This window comes from Corvus cornix, chromosome 17 (genome assembly GCF_000738735.6).
Source record: "Corvus cornix cornix isolate S_Up_H32 chromosome 17, ASM73873v5, whole genome shotgun sequence".
NCBI classification, from domain to species: domain Eukaryota; kingdom Metazoa; phylum Chordata; class Aves; order Passeriformes; family Corvidae; genus Corvus; species Corvus cornix.
In genome coordinates this window covers 6946057-6964949 of record NC_046346.1, presented here as the reverse complement: position 1 = coordinate 6964949, position 18893 = coordinate 6946057, and the positions used below count along the sequence as shown (strand labels likewise).

At 48.0% G+C, this 18893-nt stretch overlaps 1 protein-coding gene and 1 long non-coding RNA gene across 2 annotated transcripts in view; one reads left to right on the top strand and one right to left on the bottom strand.

Moving 5' to 3' along the window:
* BRINP1 (BMP/retinoic acid inducible neural specific 1) overlaps positions 1–10201 on the bottom strand; it is an 87698-nt gene extending 77497 nt beyond the window's left edge. Inside the window, exon 1 of the mRNA XM_039561678.1 lies at positions 9752–10201. The gene's annotated coding sequence lies outside the window, so the exon portion shown is untranslated. The remainder of the gene's footprint in view (positions 1–9751) is intronic.
* On the top strand, positions 7168–9979 carry LOC120410906. Its single transcript, XR_005603249.1, has 2 exons — positions 7168–8412; positions 8685–9979. It is a non-coding gene; the product is annotated as an uncharacterized LOC120410906 (long non-coding RNA).
* Positions 10202–18893: the final 8692 nt, after the last annotated feature.

Here is an 18893-nt window from a genome sequence, read left to right as displayed (position 1 = left end):
TTTTAGACCTCTGATCCCCATTCTTGCCATTCATAAAATTTTATTCTCCTCCTTTTTTTGCTCCTTTAATCAGAAATCAATCTTCCAGTGATGCAGGTAAATTGCAGTCCTACCTTATAGCTTTTTTTTTTTTTTTTTTTGCATGCATCTTTCTGATGAATTTTGCAGAACAAAAACTCCTTTGTCCATCCTTCCCAGCCCAGGCCATGAGCACAGTAATCATCACACCTACACAACACCTCACTAGCAGATTTACATCTGCCACTCACATCCCTCTCTTGTTTCGATCCAGGAAGCAAAGGAATCGTTTGTCCCAATGTGTCAATTTGTCTGAGCATTCACACCTGCCCCACCAGTGAACTTTGTGTTCCCACCATTCAGCTCCCCCTTCCCTCCTCCCAGTCACACACCTGTCAGAACTTTATCCCATCTATTGATGTGTTTTCCTCACAGCCAACAGCTGCCCACACATTCCACCTTTCTGAAAGAAGTACTGCTGTATTACCTGACCAGGGGAGAGTAGTTTCTTCTCTGTTCACCTAGAGATGCTCATGGCCACTGCAGAAGTTGTTGAAGCTGAACTTCCCTGTCTGTACTCAACAGCCTTGTTTTCTCTTCACCCAACCTCTGTCTTCAACAGCAGGAAAAGAATGGCTGATGGGAGAGGAAAGTTATGGAGAAAAGCACATTCCTCCTTCCTCCCATCAGCATGGTGATAATGGATGACCCTGGGCAGGAGGCAGGACTGTGCCCAACACAAGGCAGACAGGGGGAGTCACCCTGGGACCCTCAGGGGGATGGGACTGTGGGGAAAATATAGGGAGAGGAGATGGCTCCATAGCTGATCTCTGTCCGCCCTGTCACTCCTACCAGGCTGCTTTGGTTAAGTCTCAAGGTTTCATGCACCCACTTACCTTTGTCGCAGCCTCCCTGCATCAGCTTGGGCTGATTCTTTAAGGTGACATCTTACAAGCACCTTGGAGGCTGATTTTCCAAATGTTCCCCCTATCCCACGGCAGTATTTAAGGTCCTGTTTTCTATAATGTTCTGCTACGTTGCCACCAACTACTTTGAAAATCCGTCAAGGCAAAATTGCAAACTGAAATGCTTCTACTGACAGGATTTGACCTGATCTCCGAGCCTTGTGCTGCATTTCCTCTGGTACTGAGCAGAGGTAACAGCATTCCCTGTTTCTTTTCCCCCTCCTCTGTCCAGGCAGCAGGCCCTTAGGGTCAGGGAGCTTGTATCCATACAGAACCTGGTGCTGGCAGACTCCAGGCTCATCCCAGCTCTGCACCAGCCCGCAGATACCGGTTCTGATAGAGGAAACTGAGTTGTGCAACTCAGGGTCACGGCTGCCACCTATAACCACCCATTTCATGTCCTACTTCAATATCTACTCTAATCATTGAAATTACTTTTGTGGGAGCTGACACAGAAGAGGAGATTGCTGGATTGATATTCTGTCTGGCATTGATGAAAACCTTTTTATAATACCTTAATCCAGCACCCACAGAAGCAATTTGCTAATCTCTTGCTGACTTAGCTTCCAGCGGGATTGACCATAGGCAGTCACATCACCTGGCCAACCATATTATGTTCTTTTTATGCAGACAGAAAATGTCCTTCCTGACCCCAGAAGATGGTCATCCCTTGCTTTGAAGCCTGGGACCTGATTACCATTGTCCCAGATTGTAGGGCTGCAAATGCTATTAATTGCTACAAAGTTATGTAGCCTTTTACACTTCAAATCCATCCGGACTTTCATCTCAGCAACATCCTGCAGCAGGGAATTGTCTGCCTTCACTATACACTGAAGAAAGGACTATTTCCTTTTAATTTGCTTTAAAAGTTGTGCCCTTTAATTTTGATGTGTCCTCTTGTTCTTGTATCATCAAAGTGTTAAAATGCTTCTGATCACTTTTCATTTTAACCTTCATATACCTTTGTACTGGAACCTGAATGTCCCTTCTCACTCCCATCTTTCCTAGACTAGATGAACTATTATTTCCAGGCTTCCCTTATTTAACTTGTTAATATTTGTAAAGCAATTTAAAATGTATTAATATGGTTCAATTATAATATCACTTCCATTTTCCATCCTTCCTTTTAATGTCTCAAGTGTCCATCTAATTTGCCATCCATCTCCATTGATTCTCCCTCTGATGATATGTTAGTCTTTATAATATCCCGGGGAATATTTCTTCTGCCTTCCTGACCAGCATTTTGGAACAAAGAAGCTGAACACTGATGGACCATAAACATGATTCACTCTGCACTCAGCCTGTGTATGGATTTGCTGTTGCTTAGGCTTTGATCTTGGAAATCAGTTTCATTATGTCCATGGGGCTGTAATTAAAAATTTCTGTGTGATTCCAATTGCAGGATCGGGGTCTTTGTGGTTGTGATTGCTCTGGGTCAGTTGACAATTGAGCCCAGGTGTGAAAATAAGTCTATGTTTGATAAATTTTGAGCAATATCTGAGCACTCAGTGACACATCCAGCAGCAGCAGGGCTTTTGAGACAAGAGGAGTGATTTTGGCATCTATCCCGTCACAAAGCGGGGAGAGAACTGAGATATGGTTATTCACCCCTTCTCTTTCCCATAGAAAGCTGAGAGACACACAAGGAAATTATGTGGTACCAGATCTAAAACCTCCCCCAAAAAAGAACTTCCATAGATGACTCGTAACTTACTCCATTACTGCAGAATGTTATGAAAACACAAAGCATGAAAGGAATCAATAAAGAAGTAGTCACACACAGGATATTCCAGCTGGCACTGCAGATGACAGTCCTCAGACAACCACTGACTTTGCACGTCGCCACACGGCTGAAAGGTTATCCCAGGAGTGACAGCGCTCATCCATGTCTTTCTTTTTTCCAGTCTTAACAAGGCCCAATCCAGCTCCATCAGCAAAATATATCCCTCCTTCATCTCTCATCCTCCAGCAAACTCCCTGAGCAACACTTCCAGTTCCAATCAGTCTTTTTACCTTAACTCTTCCCCCCAAGAAGCAAATAAAAGGATTGCTGCATATGTATCTCTAATTGAACAGAAAGGGTTTTATCTAAATATTTCTAGAAATTTCCAGTCTTTGGTTACTTTAGGTAAGTATTGTGGGAAAATCCTAACTGGTCTCTTTTCCCTGGTTGACCAGATTTATCTATTCACTGGACTAAAACATGGTCCATCATTTTCAAATACTTTACAGTTCTCTTTTAGGAGAGTGGAAATAGCAGATAAACCACATTATTAGCATTCTCCAGCAAAAAATCCCAGCAAAGCCTGGAGTTGTTTTGCAGAAGCAACTCCGAATTTGGACGACATGACAATAAGCAATTCTAGAAATAGCTGCTGGTCTTAAGGCTATGTTACAGGGATCCTTGCTGCTGCTTTCTTCTCTCTGTTCACAATTTTAGCACAAACACTGCGCTTAGTTCTTTTCTTTGACTTTCTTGGTATTTCTTAGGCATTCTTTGGTCTCAGCTTGTACCTTCTAAGCTCTTGCTGCTGCCTCAAAACACACCTTTGATTTTGACTGTAAACCTCACCCAGAATGGAGCAGTGTGGGAAATGGCTGGAATAACACTCCTGTTCCAGGCAGGGAGATGGTCTGAGCCAGGAGGGACCCAGAGCCATATACATACCCCAGCATATGTCTGAGGGCTCTGCTTACCCACTCACCATCTGCACCTGCCTGAAGAGCAGCCACGTGCCAAGAGCAGACTGACTGCTCCAGCACCCGCATCCTGCCTTGCTGGTGTCTGTTCCACTGATCCCAGAAGTCTAGCTAAGGATTCACACCTGCTCATCCTGGTCCTCCTGCCTGCTCTGAATCCCCAGCTTCCTCCCTGGAGTAACAGCTCATTTCTGGTCATTCTTCCCTGGTTAGTTTTAGTTTCTTTGTAATTTTCCACAAACTCCTTTTATTTGTTTTTCTGGTTTCTGCAGCCTCACCTGGAATGTGCTGCCTGCATGAGGCAATGGTTTTAAAGCTCACCCTCCCTGTCTTCCACCCTGCTTAGCAAGTCAACATCAACAGCTGAAAGGATAAATTACCACAGAGGTCTCCAGTGTTACCAATGTATCTGACAGCCACACGCAGCTAGGGCAGGGTAAAGAAATGGCTAAATGGAATCAGTTGTGCTGACTCAGGACTTCTGGCCAAAACTGCATCCAAAACCATGATGGCCACAGTGGAGTCCAGAGCACAGGCTGGGATCTAAATCACACTTTAAATCAAAGCCTAAGAAAGAGATCCTCACTCACCACAGAGCCAGTTAACAGCCCTGGCTTCGACAGGTTGCAGTGATTTACAGCAAGAGGCTGTGAGCTTTTCACAGGAACTCGCTTGTACAACATATTCCAGCTGTAACATGCGAAGATATAAAACTCCAGGCTGTAAGAAGACCTGTTGTAAGGCTTCAGGATGTATCTTCTCTAAATACCAGGGTAAAGGACATGCTTCCTGTCAGGATAGCAATGAGACAGGTCCCAGGCATGAAAAGACTACAAGATCCAGAGCTACTCTACTGGAAGCTGGGAGTACGGAGAACAGATGGGAGTGAGAGCTCCCTCTACTCCTATATTCTCTTTTGATATCCAACCAAAAGCCCTGGAGCAAATTGTTGGGGTTTTGTTGGTTTTCTGGAGCTTCTGTGTGAGAACCTCTCACAGCTTCGTTTGCAAGCTTGGTGTGTGTCAGCCCTGAGCTGACTTTGCTGTAATTCATGACTCTCTGGAAGGGAAGATGTCTCTGTGATGGAAATACTCCACCGAATGGTGCCCTCTGCTAACACACACACACAGAATTGTTCCAGGGCTTCAAAGCTGCACTGGTGCTTCTGGCACCTCAGTTTCTACCTCTGTCCAGCATTTCCATCCCCAGTACAGTGAACAACAGCATGTGTCTGGCAAAGGCAATTCACTCCATCCTCCTCTGCAGGCCACCCTCTGAAGCTGGTTTAATTATTCACTCCTCTATGACTTACTGTTATTCCTATTGCCACTGGAAGAGGTGATCCATTAGCAGTGCAACTGGTTGTGTTTCTGGAACAAGAGCCAGGAATCATGTGTGTGAGAGTTCAAGCACTGGGGAATGCTAGGTGAACACCCAGAAACATGCCACCACCACTGGGGCCAACATGGGTCCCACTCTCACCCAGCACTGCAGCGGACAAAGCAGCAGCTCTGTGCAGAGCTGAGCTCTGCCAGCTGCGCTGTGCAGGCAACAATAAAATGGATGTAGAACACATGACTTCAGAAGAACAAATAGCAAAAATAAATAAGCATCTTTCTCCTGTGAAGCTGCTTGCAGGTCCTGCCTCAAGGCTGCAGGAAAACAGCTCCCTGAGCAGGGGGCTGTAAACATTGTGTTAAATTCCCCAGCCCAGGCTCAGGGGAATCCTGGGCCTGAGTCTTGTTTTCTTTCCAAAATGACATGTTCATATACCCAGTTTATGCCACCTCCACTTGGGATGTGATCCAGCATTCCTGAAATAAACGTAAGTCCTTCAATAGCCTTCAGCTCAGTCTAAATCAGCTGCTCCTCTGGTTTCTGCTCTTTCTCCCATTCCTCCCTCCCACCAGTCAGGACTTTTCCTTCCCTGGCACTGCATAGCTTAGCTCATCAAGCCAGCAACAGCTGTCCTGTGCCTACTCCAAACCCTGGGAATGTCACCTCGTTTGTCTGGTCCAGCTCTACCCATCCTCTCTCCAGACAGAAGTTCCTAGCAGATATATCCAGTTTGCTTCCCCAGGTCTCTCTGCTTGACAACATTTCCCTTTTCCACACCAACTGTAGCCATGAGCCCGCTGCAGCCCTGGCCTGACGTGCTCCAGGCCCAGCACGTCTGCTGGACATGGCCATGCAGAGGCACAGCAAGCAGGGGAAAACCTTCCCTGGCATCCAAGAACACACTGGAGTACCACACATTGCTGGGGGGAGATGTTTTGCCCTGACTTAGCTCAGCACCATTCCCTAACTCGGCATCCTGCTCAGCCAGCCTCGGCATCCTGGCAGCCATATTCCAGGCTGAGGAAGATGGGGAGAACCGCAGGACCAGCCGCCGGTCCGTGGATGTGTTTAGAGGCCAGATCTGTCTGTGTATGTGGATATTCTTCCTTTCTGAAAAGTTGCTCTGTGTGGCCTGGAAGGAAATGGGCCAAGGTCCTTATGATTGTTAAAAATCTCACGATACTTTTGCAAGCAGGATGGTGTAAATCAAACAACTGGGCACAAGCTCCCTCGGTCCGGGTAATTTATATTCTGCCTCACTAAGTTCATCTCTGCACTTCCAATGCATGAAGTGATTTTTCACTTCCCCTGTAGTATTTGCTGGCACGGAAAAGCTGCTGGGCTCTGTCCCAGAAGTAGCTGCATTTTATCACCGGGTGAACGATCCCTGCGCGCACCGGGCCGGCTCCCCGTACGGCTCCCGCTCGCCCCGCGGCTCCGTAGCGAGAGGACGCGGCCCGCACCCCTCCAGCCGCACCTGGGCTCCAGGAGCAGAGCCCCGCCGGCACCGAGCGCCCACCCCCGGCCCCTCCGCTTTATCCGCGGCTTGGAATGCGGGCAGGGGATGCGGGCGAGGATGCGGGAGGGGGATGCTGCCGGGGAATGCGGACAGGGGATGCTGCCGCGGAATGCGGGCGGGGGTGCGGACAGGGGTGCGGGCAGGGATGCGGGCAGGGATGCGGACAGGGATGCGGGCAGGGGTGCGGGCAGGGATGCGGGCAGGGATGCGGGCAGGAGTGCGGACAGGGGTGCGGGCAGGGGTGCGGACAGGGATGCGGGCAGGAGTGCGGACAGGGGTGCGGGCAGGGGTGCGGACAGGGGTGCGCGCAGGGATGAGGACGAGCCCCGCTCCGCTCCGCGCTGCTCCGCGCCCGGCGCTGCGTGGAGCCACAGCGCCCCCTCCTGGGGCCCGGCGGCGCCGCCCGCCCGCCGCGCTGGCGCAGCGGGGCGCGGGGCTGCGCGGGGCTGCGCGGAGCTGCGCGGGGCTGCGCAGGGCGAGGGGGGTGCTCCCTTCCCAGGGGGGTCCCTCCCTGATTGCCCACCTCCGAATGCCGTGCCTCGCGGTGCTCGGGGAGTTCTTCACCCTCGTTTCTGTTCTTCAGCGATTTCCCCGCCTCCCCCCCCCACCACCCCACCCGATCAATTTTTTCCTGCTTTCTCAACATCTCTGCATCAGCTGTAAATACCAAGTCCTGGATAAAGGAAATCCACGTCCATTCCTGGAGGTGGACAGGGAGCTGGGCACGGATCCCTGGTTCTGGAGTCAGTTCCTGCCGTGCTCTCCTGAGCAATGCGCCTGGAGAAGGTGGTGGGGCTCCTGCCTGAGCAAAGATGGGAGGATTTGGCTTTGAACTATTTCTGTCATACAGACAACAATGATTCTTGTCTGCTGGCAGACCCATTCCCACATAGTGTTTAGCATCAGCCTTACACATACTTCCAACGTAGTAAACAGTGGTGGCTAGGAGGGAACAGATACACATTCTGTGTCGTTTCCTTTGGGACACGTTTTACCTAGAACAAGCCAATTCACCATATGTTCCTCCTCTCCAAAGTTTTAACACAGACTTTAGTTGGCCTCATTATATTCCTGCTCTTGGAGGCTTGTCTCCTCACTAGGCCCTATGGAAAGAGGGGAAGAGGAGGAAGGTCAGAGGGGGATGTTAAACACCTCTAACACCAGGGACATAATCTCCCCTGTGCCTACTCTGTCATTTCTCACCAAAGGGGCTTGCAAAGGGAGTATCTGTCCCCTGAGGACGGAAGGATTTTGCTCTGAACCAGGGTAAGACTGAAGTGGAGCTTTGCATTGTGTGTTTTAGCCATAGATGTGTGTGTGGTTCTGCTCACACACACACTCACACACATTAAAAAGCTATGTAACTCCAGCAGAGCTCTTCCCATACTCCCAGACTCCAGCTCTTGATCAGAGAAGGCATGATGGGTATGGAATTGCCACCGCGCCCCCAGCCATTTCCCTGCTTCCCTGTCTGCTGCTCATCTGCCTTTCCAGTAGTGAAATCATTCCAGAGTCTTGGGAATCTGCAAAGAGCCATAAAACAAACGTACACACACCAAACGTAGTAGGCTTTTCTGCTGAGTTGAAAAGGGCTTTGGAGTCAGACAAACCCCAAATCAATGCCAGGAGCCAACTACAAGATAGAAAACTACACTGGAGGAACAAACCACCTACTGCGAGCCCTGCAAAGAAGACAGCATGTGTGTGCTCATGTGAACTTCTGAAGGTTTGATTTACATAATAAGAATATCAATGCAGCTATTTCTGCACGTTCCAGTGTGCGTGGATCCCACCTGTGCGGCTGAGCGTGTGGGAACTGTGGGGCCGCAGAGCTTGGAGAGGTGTTTGCATCCACGGGAGAGCAAGCCCGAGGTACTGTGTCTGAGCACGGGGTGGGCTGTGAGTTCCACAGCATGTGCTGGATTGCTTGGCGTGTACATGCTTCAGGGAGATCACGGTGGCTTGTCTGGGGTGTGTGGGAGGGAGAGAGTCCGGGGCTGTCTGCCTGCTACTCACAAGGAGAGCTGATTGATATTTTTGCTTTATAAGGAATTTTTTTAAAAAAAATCTTTCATGTTCCTTACACCAAAGCCTCTTTACTCACTCCCTCCTTCTCTCACTGTCTCCCAAATACTTCTCTACAGCTCCTGGGAAAGCAGATTTACTGCCATTAAGAAATTATTATTATGCAGCCAGATGAGCAGCCAGAGTAAAGCATGAAGGACCTTCCTGTCCTGCCTAGTGCAGATGTCAATCACACGGCTAAATTCAAACACGAATTCTGCCAGCATTTAATCTGCTGCTGGGTTCCTCCATGAAGAGGAGACTGCATCCAAGAAGTGACACCTCCTCCCCTTACCCACTCCCAGGTACCAGCACGGGGGAACTCTCCAAAGCCAAAACACACACACCTATAACCTCCCTCCTCTCTCTAGATCGTCTCTGAGTCTTTAGACCCAGGCTGTGCTGGACCTCGGGGATGATGCAATGGCATGGAGATGCTCTCCGTCCCCCCGTTCCCCAAGGACTGGAAAAAGGCAAAGTTATGCTCCACACCAGCCTCGCAAGCAGCACTGAATGCCGAGTGGGGAAAAGCCATCTCCAGCACCGTGGGGTGCAGCTCCCCGCCATCGCTGCCCTCCCCCGGTTCTGCCGCTGTCTCCCATCCCCGCTGGAAGTAGAGGCAATCAGCCCAGTGTGGAATTCGAGGCGACAGACTTTCCTTTTCCTCCGCGATTTGCTTGTCACTTGCGAAAGCGGAGCAGTGGATTAAGTGGAGATGACACCATCTCCCTGGGGACGGTCCCCCCTGCTCCGGGATGTATCGATACTCTGGAATACAGATGGATCCTGGCTGTCTCCCACCCCCACCGCCATACCCGCCTCGCCGCCAGCCCAGCCGAGTCGGGGCTGAACCCCAGTTGCCGGGCATCCTCCGGGGGGGCTGCGTCTCGCCCCAGTAAAAACCAGCGCTCCCAGTCTTCCCAGTGCGCGAATCTCGGCCCCTCGCTCAGCACCACGCACGCAGAATGGCTAACGGATCCGCGGGACTCTGCCATCCATCCCCCCTCGTCACTCCGCGCCGCCCAGGGCGGAGGTGCAGGCAGGGGGAGCGGAGGGGCCGCGGGCGCGTTACACAACGCGCGGCAGGACGGGGGAGCCGGCCCCGGGCAGGGGCAGCGCCGCAGCCGCAGCGCAGCGCTCGCCTTACCTGATGCTAATGTCCCTCCCTGGCGGAGATCGGGTCGCCCGTGGGTTTTATTCGGCTCGGTAGGAACTTGTGGGAGAGCTTTTCTGTCCAGCTCGCATACTGGGTGCGGGGCTGATACTGCAGGCGTGAAAATCCTGGGGCTCTAGCAGTCCTTTTCATGCTCAGACAGAAAATCCCCTTCCTTGATCCAGATCGCGGGCATTAAGGGCAAAAAAAAAAAAAAAAAAATTTCCTTTTCTCCCCTTCTTCCTTTTCCTTTTTCTTGCTTTTTTTCCCCCTTTCCTGTGCCCCCCCCCTCCCCTCTTCTGCTGCTCAGTTCGTAGCCATCGGGGGAAAGAGCAGAGGCAGCAGGAAGAATGGAGAGGGGGTTAGAAATAAAAATGAAAAGAGCTCCAGGAGGGAAGCGAGAGGCTGGGCTTGCCACCGGAGGAGGGACTTGGAGCGGGCTGGAGAGGATGAATGGGGAAGAGGAAAGCAGGGCGGAGCCCCAGCTTGGCCATTTTATTCTAAGAAGTGTTTCGTACATAATTAGAGAAGGGGAGGGGCCGGTGGCAAAAAGGAGGGACTTAAGGTCGGGCCAGACGGAGCCTGGGCCGTGGGAAGGGAGGGTGGGAGTAGGAAGGGCCGTCGGATGGAGCTGCGGGAGGGGTAAAAACTTGTCTGCCGAGAGGGAATAAGAGGGGGTTTGGGGAGGAGGCTGCAGCGGCGCTGGTTGCCATTCCAGGAAGACCCCATCTATTTTTTTAAATTTTTTTTCCTACACCCCCACGCCTTCTATTTTCTCCTTGCGGACTCGGACAGCGCACGGCTCGTTCGGCCGAGCTGGGAGCTGATGGGAGAGCAGGATGCTCCCAGCCTGGCGCCACGCTGGAGGGATCCCAGCTCTCCTTGGGGAGGTGCGGTGGGGACGAGCCTCTCCGCATCCCCGGCGGGCGGGCGCGGTTCAGCACCGCGGAGAGCGGCGGCCGTGCCGGGAGAGCCGGGAGAGCCGAGCGGAGCCGGGCTGAGCTGCCGCGGGCGGAACCGAGCCCAGCCAAGGCTGGAGGCAGCGGCAGCCGGCTGCGCTCCCGGCCCGGCTGTGCCCCCCAGGGGAAAGTCCCGCCGCTGGGCATGGAGATGACTTGGGATGAGGAATGGAGATGGGGCCGATTCAAGGGCATGACCCACCCAGATAAATCTCAGCAGCTCAGCAAAGGCAGCCCAGGGTACGAGCAGAGCGTCACAACACTGTGATGTGAGGTTTCCAGACAGGGACCCCTAAGAAAAGCCAGTGGCTGGGAGGCGCGGGGCGGGGCTGGGCTGGGCTGGGCTGGGCTGGAAAAAAATCAGGGAAAAAATCAGCCACCTCGTGCAGGGTATGTGGGGAAAGGAGGGCAATGGGAGACGCCTTCCTTCCTGCAAGGACAAGCCCTTCTCTGGCCTGCAAGGACATTCTGTCCTTCTCTCACCCATCCCCTGTGGCTACAGAACATTGTCTTAGGCTAAATCTTCAGCAAATCTTTCCTAAGCAGAATAAGAAGCTGTTTTGTTAAACTCCAAGCTGCTCCGACAGGGCTAAAGCTTAGCTTATCTCAGTTACAGAATACCCAAATCTCCCGAGTTGTGCCTTTTTCCAAGTGACTGTTCAGCCACAAAGCACACTTCCTGGTAAGCCACCTTGGATTCTGTCACACTGGCTCAAATAATAGTCTGAAATCATTCTCACAGATTCCCCTGGTGCAAGGCCTCAGAGGAAACTCCACAGCAGGGAATATTCAGGAACTGGGTCTTATACAGAACCTATAAACAAGGTCAAAGCCGTTGTTTAAACAAATAAATGGTGCTTGGGGTTATCATCAGTGTGTTCTTTCATTGATGCTCTTGGCATTTACCAGAAATAGAAGAGGAACCTTTGTGTCCTACATGAGGCTGTTTGAAATTAACCTGCAGTGTAGCCACATGGGATTTACCAACTCAACCAATGCAACAGTTCTGTGTGTCTTTCCTCAGTACACCTGAGATGGCTTCTGTGATTTGGTCTGGCAGGATTTGGCACCACCCAGAATGACATTTCATATTCCTGTGAAGAGGGAGAGAGAGAAAACAAGTGAGATGATACTCTTCAGGCACCCAAAGGTCTCACAGACCTAGGGAACATTTCATCACCCAAGGGCTGGAGCTGTGTCAGGGGAGGATATCAGGAAAAGGTTCTTCCCCCAGAGGGCTGTGAGGCACTGCCCAGGCTCCCCAGGGAATGGTCACAGCCCCAAGGCTGCCAGAGCTCAAGGAGTGCTTTGACAGCACTCTCAGGCACAGGGTGGGATGGTTGGGGTGTCTGTGCAGGAGCAGGAGTTGGACTGGATGATCCCTGTGGATCCCTTCCAACTCAGGATATTCCATGATTCTGTAATTCTGTGATAAAAACTCTACAAAGTAACACCTCCATCCAGAAAGTCTAAGTCAACCAACTCCTGGGGCAGTTGTCCTGCCTGGAAATAAGATTTTCTATGAATATAATAAAAATATAATTAGAGGAAAACATAATGCAAAAAGAATCGTTTTGCTTATCATTTTCCTGTCCAGAATGTTTTCCCTGTTCCCCCCCAAATCACACACACACTGTTGCTGCATCTTTTCCCACAGCTGTGACTGTCTCTGTATCAAAAGCGGATTATTTGGTGCATTGAGTATTCAACATGTTCTCTTACAGTATTGTTGTGTTCAATGAGCTTTGCTCATCTGAATGGACACTCACTGCATAGTCCACTGGTTTAATTTGCTGCTTTGGAAACCTAAGCAGGTTACAGTATATTTAGCTATGTGTCTGTTCTTATGTGTCAAAGATAAGGTTTCTGGATGCCATTTTTAAAAACAAAATTATTTCACTTCAGTAGCTTTCTCTTTTCAGTGGTCTCTTGTTTTTAGTCTGGGGTATTTCAAGTCACCTTCTCCCTACAACGAGCAAAGCCTGGATCTTCACCCCAAATCAGCAAAGCTCCATTGAACAAGGATTTCTATATCTTCTTCCAGTAAGGAATTTTTTTTTGAGCTTTTAACAATTTTAGCACATCCAATCCTCACTTTTTTTGCCCTTCTTTCCACAGATGTCTTAAAAGCAATGTGTGGACTTCTTTAAACTATAATATTGTTCCCATGATGAAAATAGAGACCAGTGTATCAGGAGAGGATATGAATGAGAACAGAAATTCACAACACACAGGGTGAAAAGAGAGAGTCTCCAATTTGCAAGCACTGGGAAAAAAAAAAATTGTGGTAGTGACGAGGATGGGGAAACAGTAATTTGTACTCTTTATTAGAAGTTTAGGAAGAAAACACATGGAACTGAGAGATCTAGAAAGCAGAGAAGTTGGTCACTTAAGAGTGCCACAATGATGAACAAAGAGGTTCCCACAGTGTGTGCCAGGTGTGCTGTGGGTATGGGTTAACTCCAGTGTTCAACTCAACACAGCATAGTCATCCCCTCACTGCCCTCCAGCCCTCACTCCAGGGACCTGGGGGAAGAGGAAAGGGCAAATAAAAGCAAGAAAACTTGGTGGTCAAGAGAAAAAATTTTCAAAATTGAAGCAGTAGAAGATGACTAAAAGAAAACAAAAGAAGTGAGATGAAGGCAATCACTCACCACATCTCACAGGTAGATCAATACCTAGCTGGATCTCAAACAAAAGATGACTAATCTAACTAAAATCCTCTTTTTTCCCTTTCCATTGCTGAGCATGATGTTCATTATTGAAATTATCAGTGTATGAACAGCAGTTTTTGGTCACAGACCTACAACAGGATCCTATGAGCTGCTATAAGGGAAATTCACTCTACCCCAAACAGGCCAGCACAAAGTGCCATTATTGTCTCTTGCAAAAGGAGCTGTATGTGCCAGCTGCACACAGTGAATTCTTCATCTCTATTTGTGATTCTACAGCAAAACTCACTCCAGAGTCCCTTGAGCTGGTGAAGATATTCAGACTCCACTCTCAGTTCTTCGCATGCTACTGGCAAACTTTTCTTTCCTACATATCCTGTTGTGTTGTCCTCCTTGAGAATGCACAATGTATTCTTGTCAAGGTTTCACAGACTTCATTGTTTATTACAGGCTAAAAATGGATTAAATTTGCTTTGTGAGCATTGTATTGATATTCTGGTGCTTTCCCAGTCTCTTGTGAAATATATTTCCTCTTTCTCCTCTGCGAACAATATCACAGCAAGCAGTGATCTTACTCAGACTGTGCTTTGTGCTGGTTGCAGAGATATCCTATGCACCAACCAGATTCATCTGCTGTTGGTATCCCTGAACACCTGGATGAGTGTCTCAGTGTTCCCCAAGCAGGATGGGTGACACAAAGGGCTCTGTGGCCAGACAACTACCAGGCTGTTCTGATGGATAATGGCAAGAAGGCTGTGAATGGGCTCAAGGGTCAGGCCAAGAGGCAAGGAGTAAGCAGAGCCTGTTTCCACCACCCCCAAATGCAGAATTAAAGGTGTAAGTCGAATCTTCAGCAGTGGCTGGGGAAAGGCTGGAATCCCCAGCCAAGACAAAATGCTGGCAGGTCCCAACAGGGTGGGAAGAAGCAGTTGGGAAATGTTTGGGGCTTTTTCTAAAAGGAGTTTCTGATATCTAGTTCCCCTGCATTAAACTGAAGCATCATCCTCAGTGCAGTTCTTAGATACCTTAAAAATTCTGAACTCATTAATCTTTCCAAATAGGTACTTCCCCACCTTTGCATTGTTCCTAAATTAACATATCCCAGATTTATCGTTTCAGATAAATCTCTTTCCAGCTTCAAACTAACAAAGGCAGAATGCCTTAACTTCAGAATTGAACTCCAGCTGTCCTGGGCAGCACCTTTCAGGACACTTGTTCTAAGCACCATGAACTTCTGAAGCTGCAGAATGAGATTTTCAATTTCCTGAAATCCAGCTTTCTAATTAGCTTTTCTAGTATTTTTCCCTGCTGTTCTGCTTCTTAGCAGATGTCTTGTGAGAAAGAAATAATAGTGATTTTTCTTTCACTGAAGTTTAAAATAAGGCAGCGACCATTCTGAGGTGAACTCTCAGAAAATGTAGTGGGCAGAAAGAACAGTGGGAATTGGTTGTTTCCCAGCTCTGAAGACTGTTTCCTGACTGTCACTGATATGACAGTTCCTGGCCAAGACTAGATGATACAAATTAATTATTTGGTCCATTGGATTAATGGGGAATTAGAACAGGCCAGACATTTGGTTTCAGGTATTCATCTAAACATTCTCTGCAGTTAACAGAAAGTGGTAATTTTAATTCTACAGGTGTAATCTTCCTGTTATCTTTGACATGTCTTTGACATGGCTTGAATTGCCTTCTGAAGTTCTCTTTCTCTGTGTTGACTCTAAAGGGAACCAAATCAGTGCTTAGATGAATTCCTAAATTTTAGAAGAAGGATGAAGCCAGAGGATTTGAATACGTTCCTTTAGAGCTTGCTGTGGTGCATGGAAGAGCAAGCAAATGAACCTATATCTGCTGATTTTGCCATTTAGGCACAAATCCATATTCTTTATTAGCAGTCTTTCATATTCACTATTGTTGCTATTGTGTGGGACCAAGCACAAGCCATCAGTATTCATCATCTGCAGTTTAGTTTCCTTCTGAACTTGGACTAAGACTTTTAAAAGGGAACTACTTGTAACTCCCAGCCCATCATGAGCTGTACAGAAGGCTTCAAGCCTCAGTCTCCCTCTATCTGCAATCACTCAGCACTTCAGACCAATTAAAAAAAAATGTTGGCAGATGAAACCCATGTGCAGTCAAATGCAGGGACTAAAATGTTCAATGGATTTTTTTTTTTTTATTCCTCACTCCAACATATCTGTGTTCTTGCAACTATTTCATGTCTCACAGAGCCCCCATAAAATTCACTGCAAAGGAGATGGCAAAGCAAGAGGCATGGATATCTCCTGATGTTTATGAAGCAGGCATGAGAGAGGGTTTAGCTTGATTAAAAAAGTTGCAGGAGAGCCACTGTCATCCAAAGTCCAAGCTAATTCTGATGAGAGCTAGAGGGTCAGTGCTTCTGTTCTGATTTTCCCACCCAGCAGGGCTGTGCTGAGGTCCTACATTGGATGTTAGCAAGGAATAATGGTACCAGCCCCAGGAAAAAACCAAGTCATGCCACAAACACACATCCCACTGCATGACTGTTCAATTTGTGCTGATCCATTGCAACTGTCCAGGCCATTGTTTTCAGCCTCTGGAAGGGGTGGTTTTGTCTTTTTGTCCCTGGATTATAAATAGCGGCCAAGCCACCTGGCTTTCTGCCACAAAACACGGGGGGAAACTCTGTTTTCTGAAGCCTAAGGGTCCAAATCTCCAGGACAGGGAATCCAGCTTGTTCCAACAGATTCATGCAACCTAAATGCATTTATTTCAACAACAGAAGTCCAGGTCAGAATGGACCATCACCATTATCTTTGGACCAATATACCTGGTAAGTATTGAATAAAGGAGGAGGAATAAAAAGTAACTTTTATTTTTTCACCACTGGGTATTCTTATTTATTTGGGAGAAAATATGAATCAGTGAGGAATACCATGTTTTAGAGTGTGCTGTTACTCTGAGATAACTGCATTTTGCCTCAGGTATGCAGTGAGTCACCAGGTTGATGGCTGGTGCATTCCAGCACCCTGAGAAGTGGAGCTCCTCACAGTAACCACATGCCTTGAGCAATATTATTTCTTACCTACAATAGGGGCTTTTTATCTCATTAAGACAAAGTGATGCCATCGATTGCCAGGAACTATGTTGAAAGGGCTTCACAAAAACTCTGCATAAACGCAGCCTCTTGGGCTATTCTGATTAGTGGTCAGAGCAGGAAAGGACAAATCAAAATATTCAGGAATCTATTTACAGAAACATGGTCAGGTAAACCAAGAAGGAGCCGTGGTGTGTGTACCCTATCCAGATGAGCAGGACCAGGATCTTTGTGTGAAACACAGCTGTTTAGATGCAGCCCTTATGGCACTGTTTCCCAAGCAGCATGTTAAAGAGTGAGTATAAAAACTACAGTTTGTTTATTTCATTTGGATGCTTCCCAAAGTAAAGACTGTTACATACTCTGTGTGTGCACACCTCTCCCTGAGCAGTCCTGAACTCAGCTGCTGCCTTTCCATGGAAGTAGAGATATTCCTAACAAGGATCTTTGCCTCCATCCTTCTTCACTTCCTGCTGCCCAGACATGTTTTGGTATCAGCAGGTTTCAGATTTCTGTACCAATCACTTCGTTCTCTGTGGGTTAAACATTAGACAGCAATTCAGTCTGGGTAATCCTAGAGGTTCTTATGTCCTCTATTTTCCCCTCTGGGTATCCATTTGCCCATGGCAGCTCTGAACCAGCCCAGATGTCCTCTCTAGAGCATTGTCATCCCCAATGTCCCAGTGCTGTTACAGTAGATTCATACCCTGAGTTCAATCTCTGGAGCTGACACTATTTTTTGGATGCCAGCAATTAATTCTGCACACAGACACTCAAGGCAACTGAAAGGGCTGTGGCTGTCAAGTGTTTCTTTTTGTCGTGTTCAATTCTTGTTTTCAAGCTTTCCTTATGCTTGTGACACCTTCTCCAGGAATAAACATTTCTTTCCCTCTTAGTTGTAGACCAATTTCCTCCCAGCCAGTCAGCATTTAACTCTTCCAATGTTTCCTGAGGAAAATCACCAGCTCACCTCTGGAGGGAGTGATCTATCGTATAGCATGTGCAGGACCAGCTTGGACACCTGGGATCTATTTTTCGCTCTGCTGCTGCTGATGGCTACATACTCTTGAGGGAATCACTTTACTCCTCTTCACATCTGTGTAATACAATGATAAAATACAGATCTAATACTCTTGTCAGGATTATTTGTGTTTGACTAACTTCCACCTGGAAGCCAGACTGAGCTAACTGCATTTGCCCACCCAGTTTTTTGTCTGGACAACATAAAAGCATGAATCCAGCCCTATATTGAGGTATTTATAGGCAATGTTACAACTGAGAGCACCATGGTTTGCAGTTATCCACGCCAGCAGGATTAAACCACCATGGGAATTTTAACATCCTCTACCAAAGCCTCTTTGGCCTCTGTAGATCATCCTGAGGGAAGTTCCAAGGTTTGCCTCACAAACCTCAGTATGGCTGTACTAGTTTGAAAACAAACCAGTGGGAGATCACAAGTCAGAATTATAATTTAATAGGGAATTTAAAATAAGTGCAATAGTACAATAACACTGACAGAGTCAGGATACAACCTGACACCCTCTTAGTCAGGGTGGTGGCAGCAGTCAGGATGAAGTGGCCCTGCTGAAGCAGTGATCATGTAGAAAAAGAGTCTGGTCTTCACCTGAAGGCCCAGTGGTGCAGCTCTCTTCTTCTAGGAATCCCATAGGTAAGGACAGCTTGTGCCATTCCAAACCGGGAATTATACCCAGGTGGGAATGCTTGGCTCCTCCCCCTGGGTGGAGCATCCCACGATGGGCTGATGTAATTCTATGAGTCATGCGGTGGGCCCTTGATTGCCCATTAAACAGAGATCGCTCCAGAGGGAGTTATCAAGGATGAGTCATGATAGGAGACAAGGAACATTGCCCCACCTGCTTTAACAGTTTGGGAAGATAATAATAGAATACATGCTTTTGGTTATATCTTACATTGTAACCGAGGACAATGGCAATAGGTGAAGTTAAAAGGAAGCAGTACTGACCCTCTTGTTCATGAGAGGGATGTAGAAAGAACCTGTTTTACACAAAACCAGAGGCAGAACTTGGAAAAAACACAGTGCCAGACCTCAGTTAAATGTCTTTAATCTCCAAATCATCCATCTCTACACATGTTGACAAAAACCACTCTATAGGGGCAAAGTAATTATTTTTATTCTCTTTCTTTCCTGCCTGCTTCACCAATACTCGATCAATATTGTCATTAAAGCTCTGAGAATAGGTTCTGTTGGTTAATCTGTGCCTTGAGTACAACACGGAGAGAAAGGAAAACAAAAATCCCTCAATCATGTCGCTCTTCCACAGCCATCACCAGTCCCTTTGTTTGGGAAAAGGGGCACATCCATGGATGTATCTTTCACAAACAACAAGGCACATGGTCCTGGGTTTTCAATAGGCATTTGGAGCCCAGGAGAGCTCTCTCACCAGG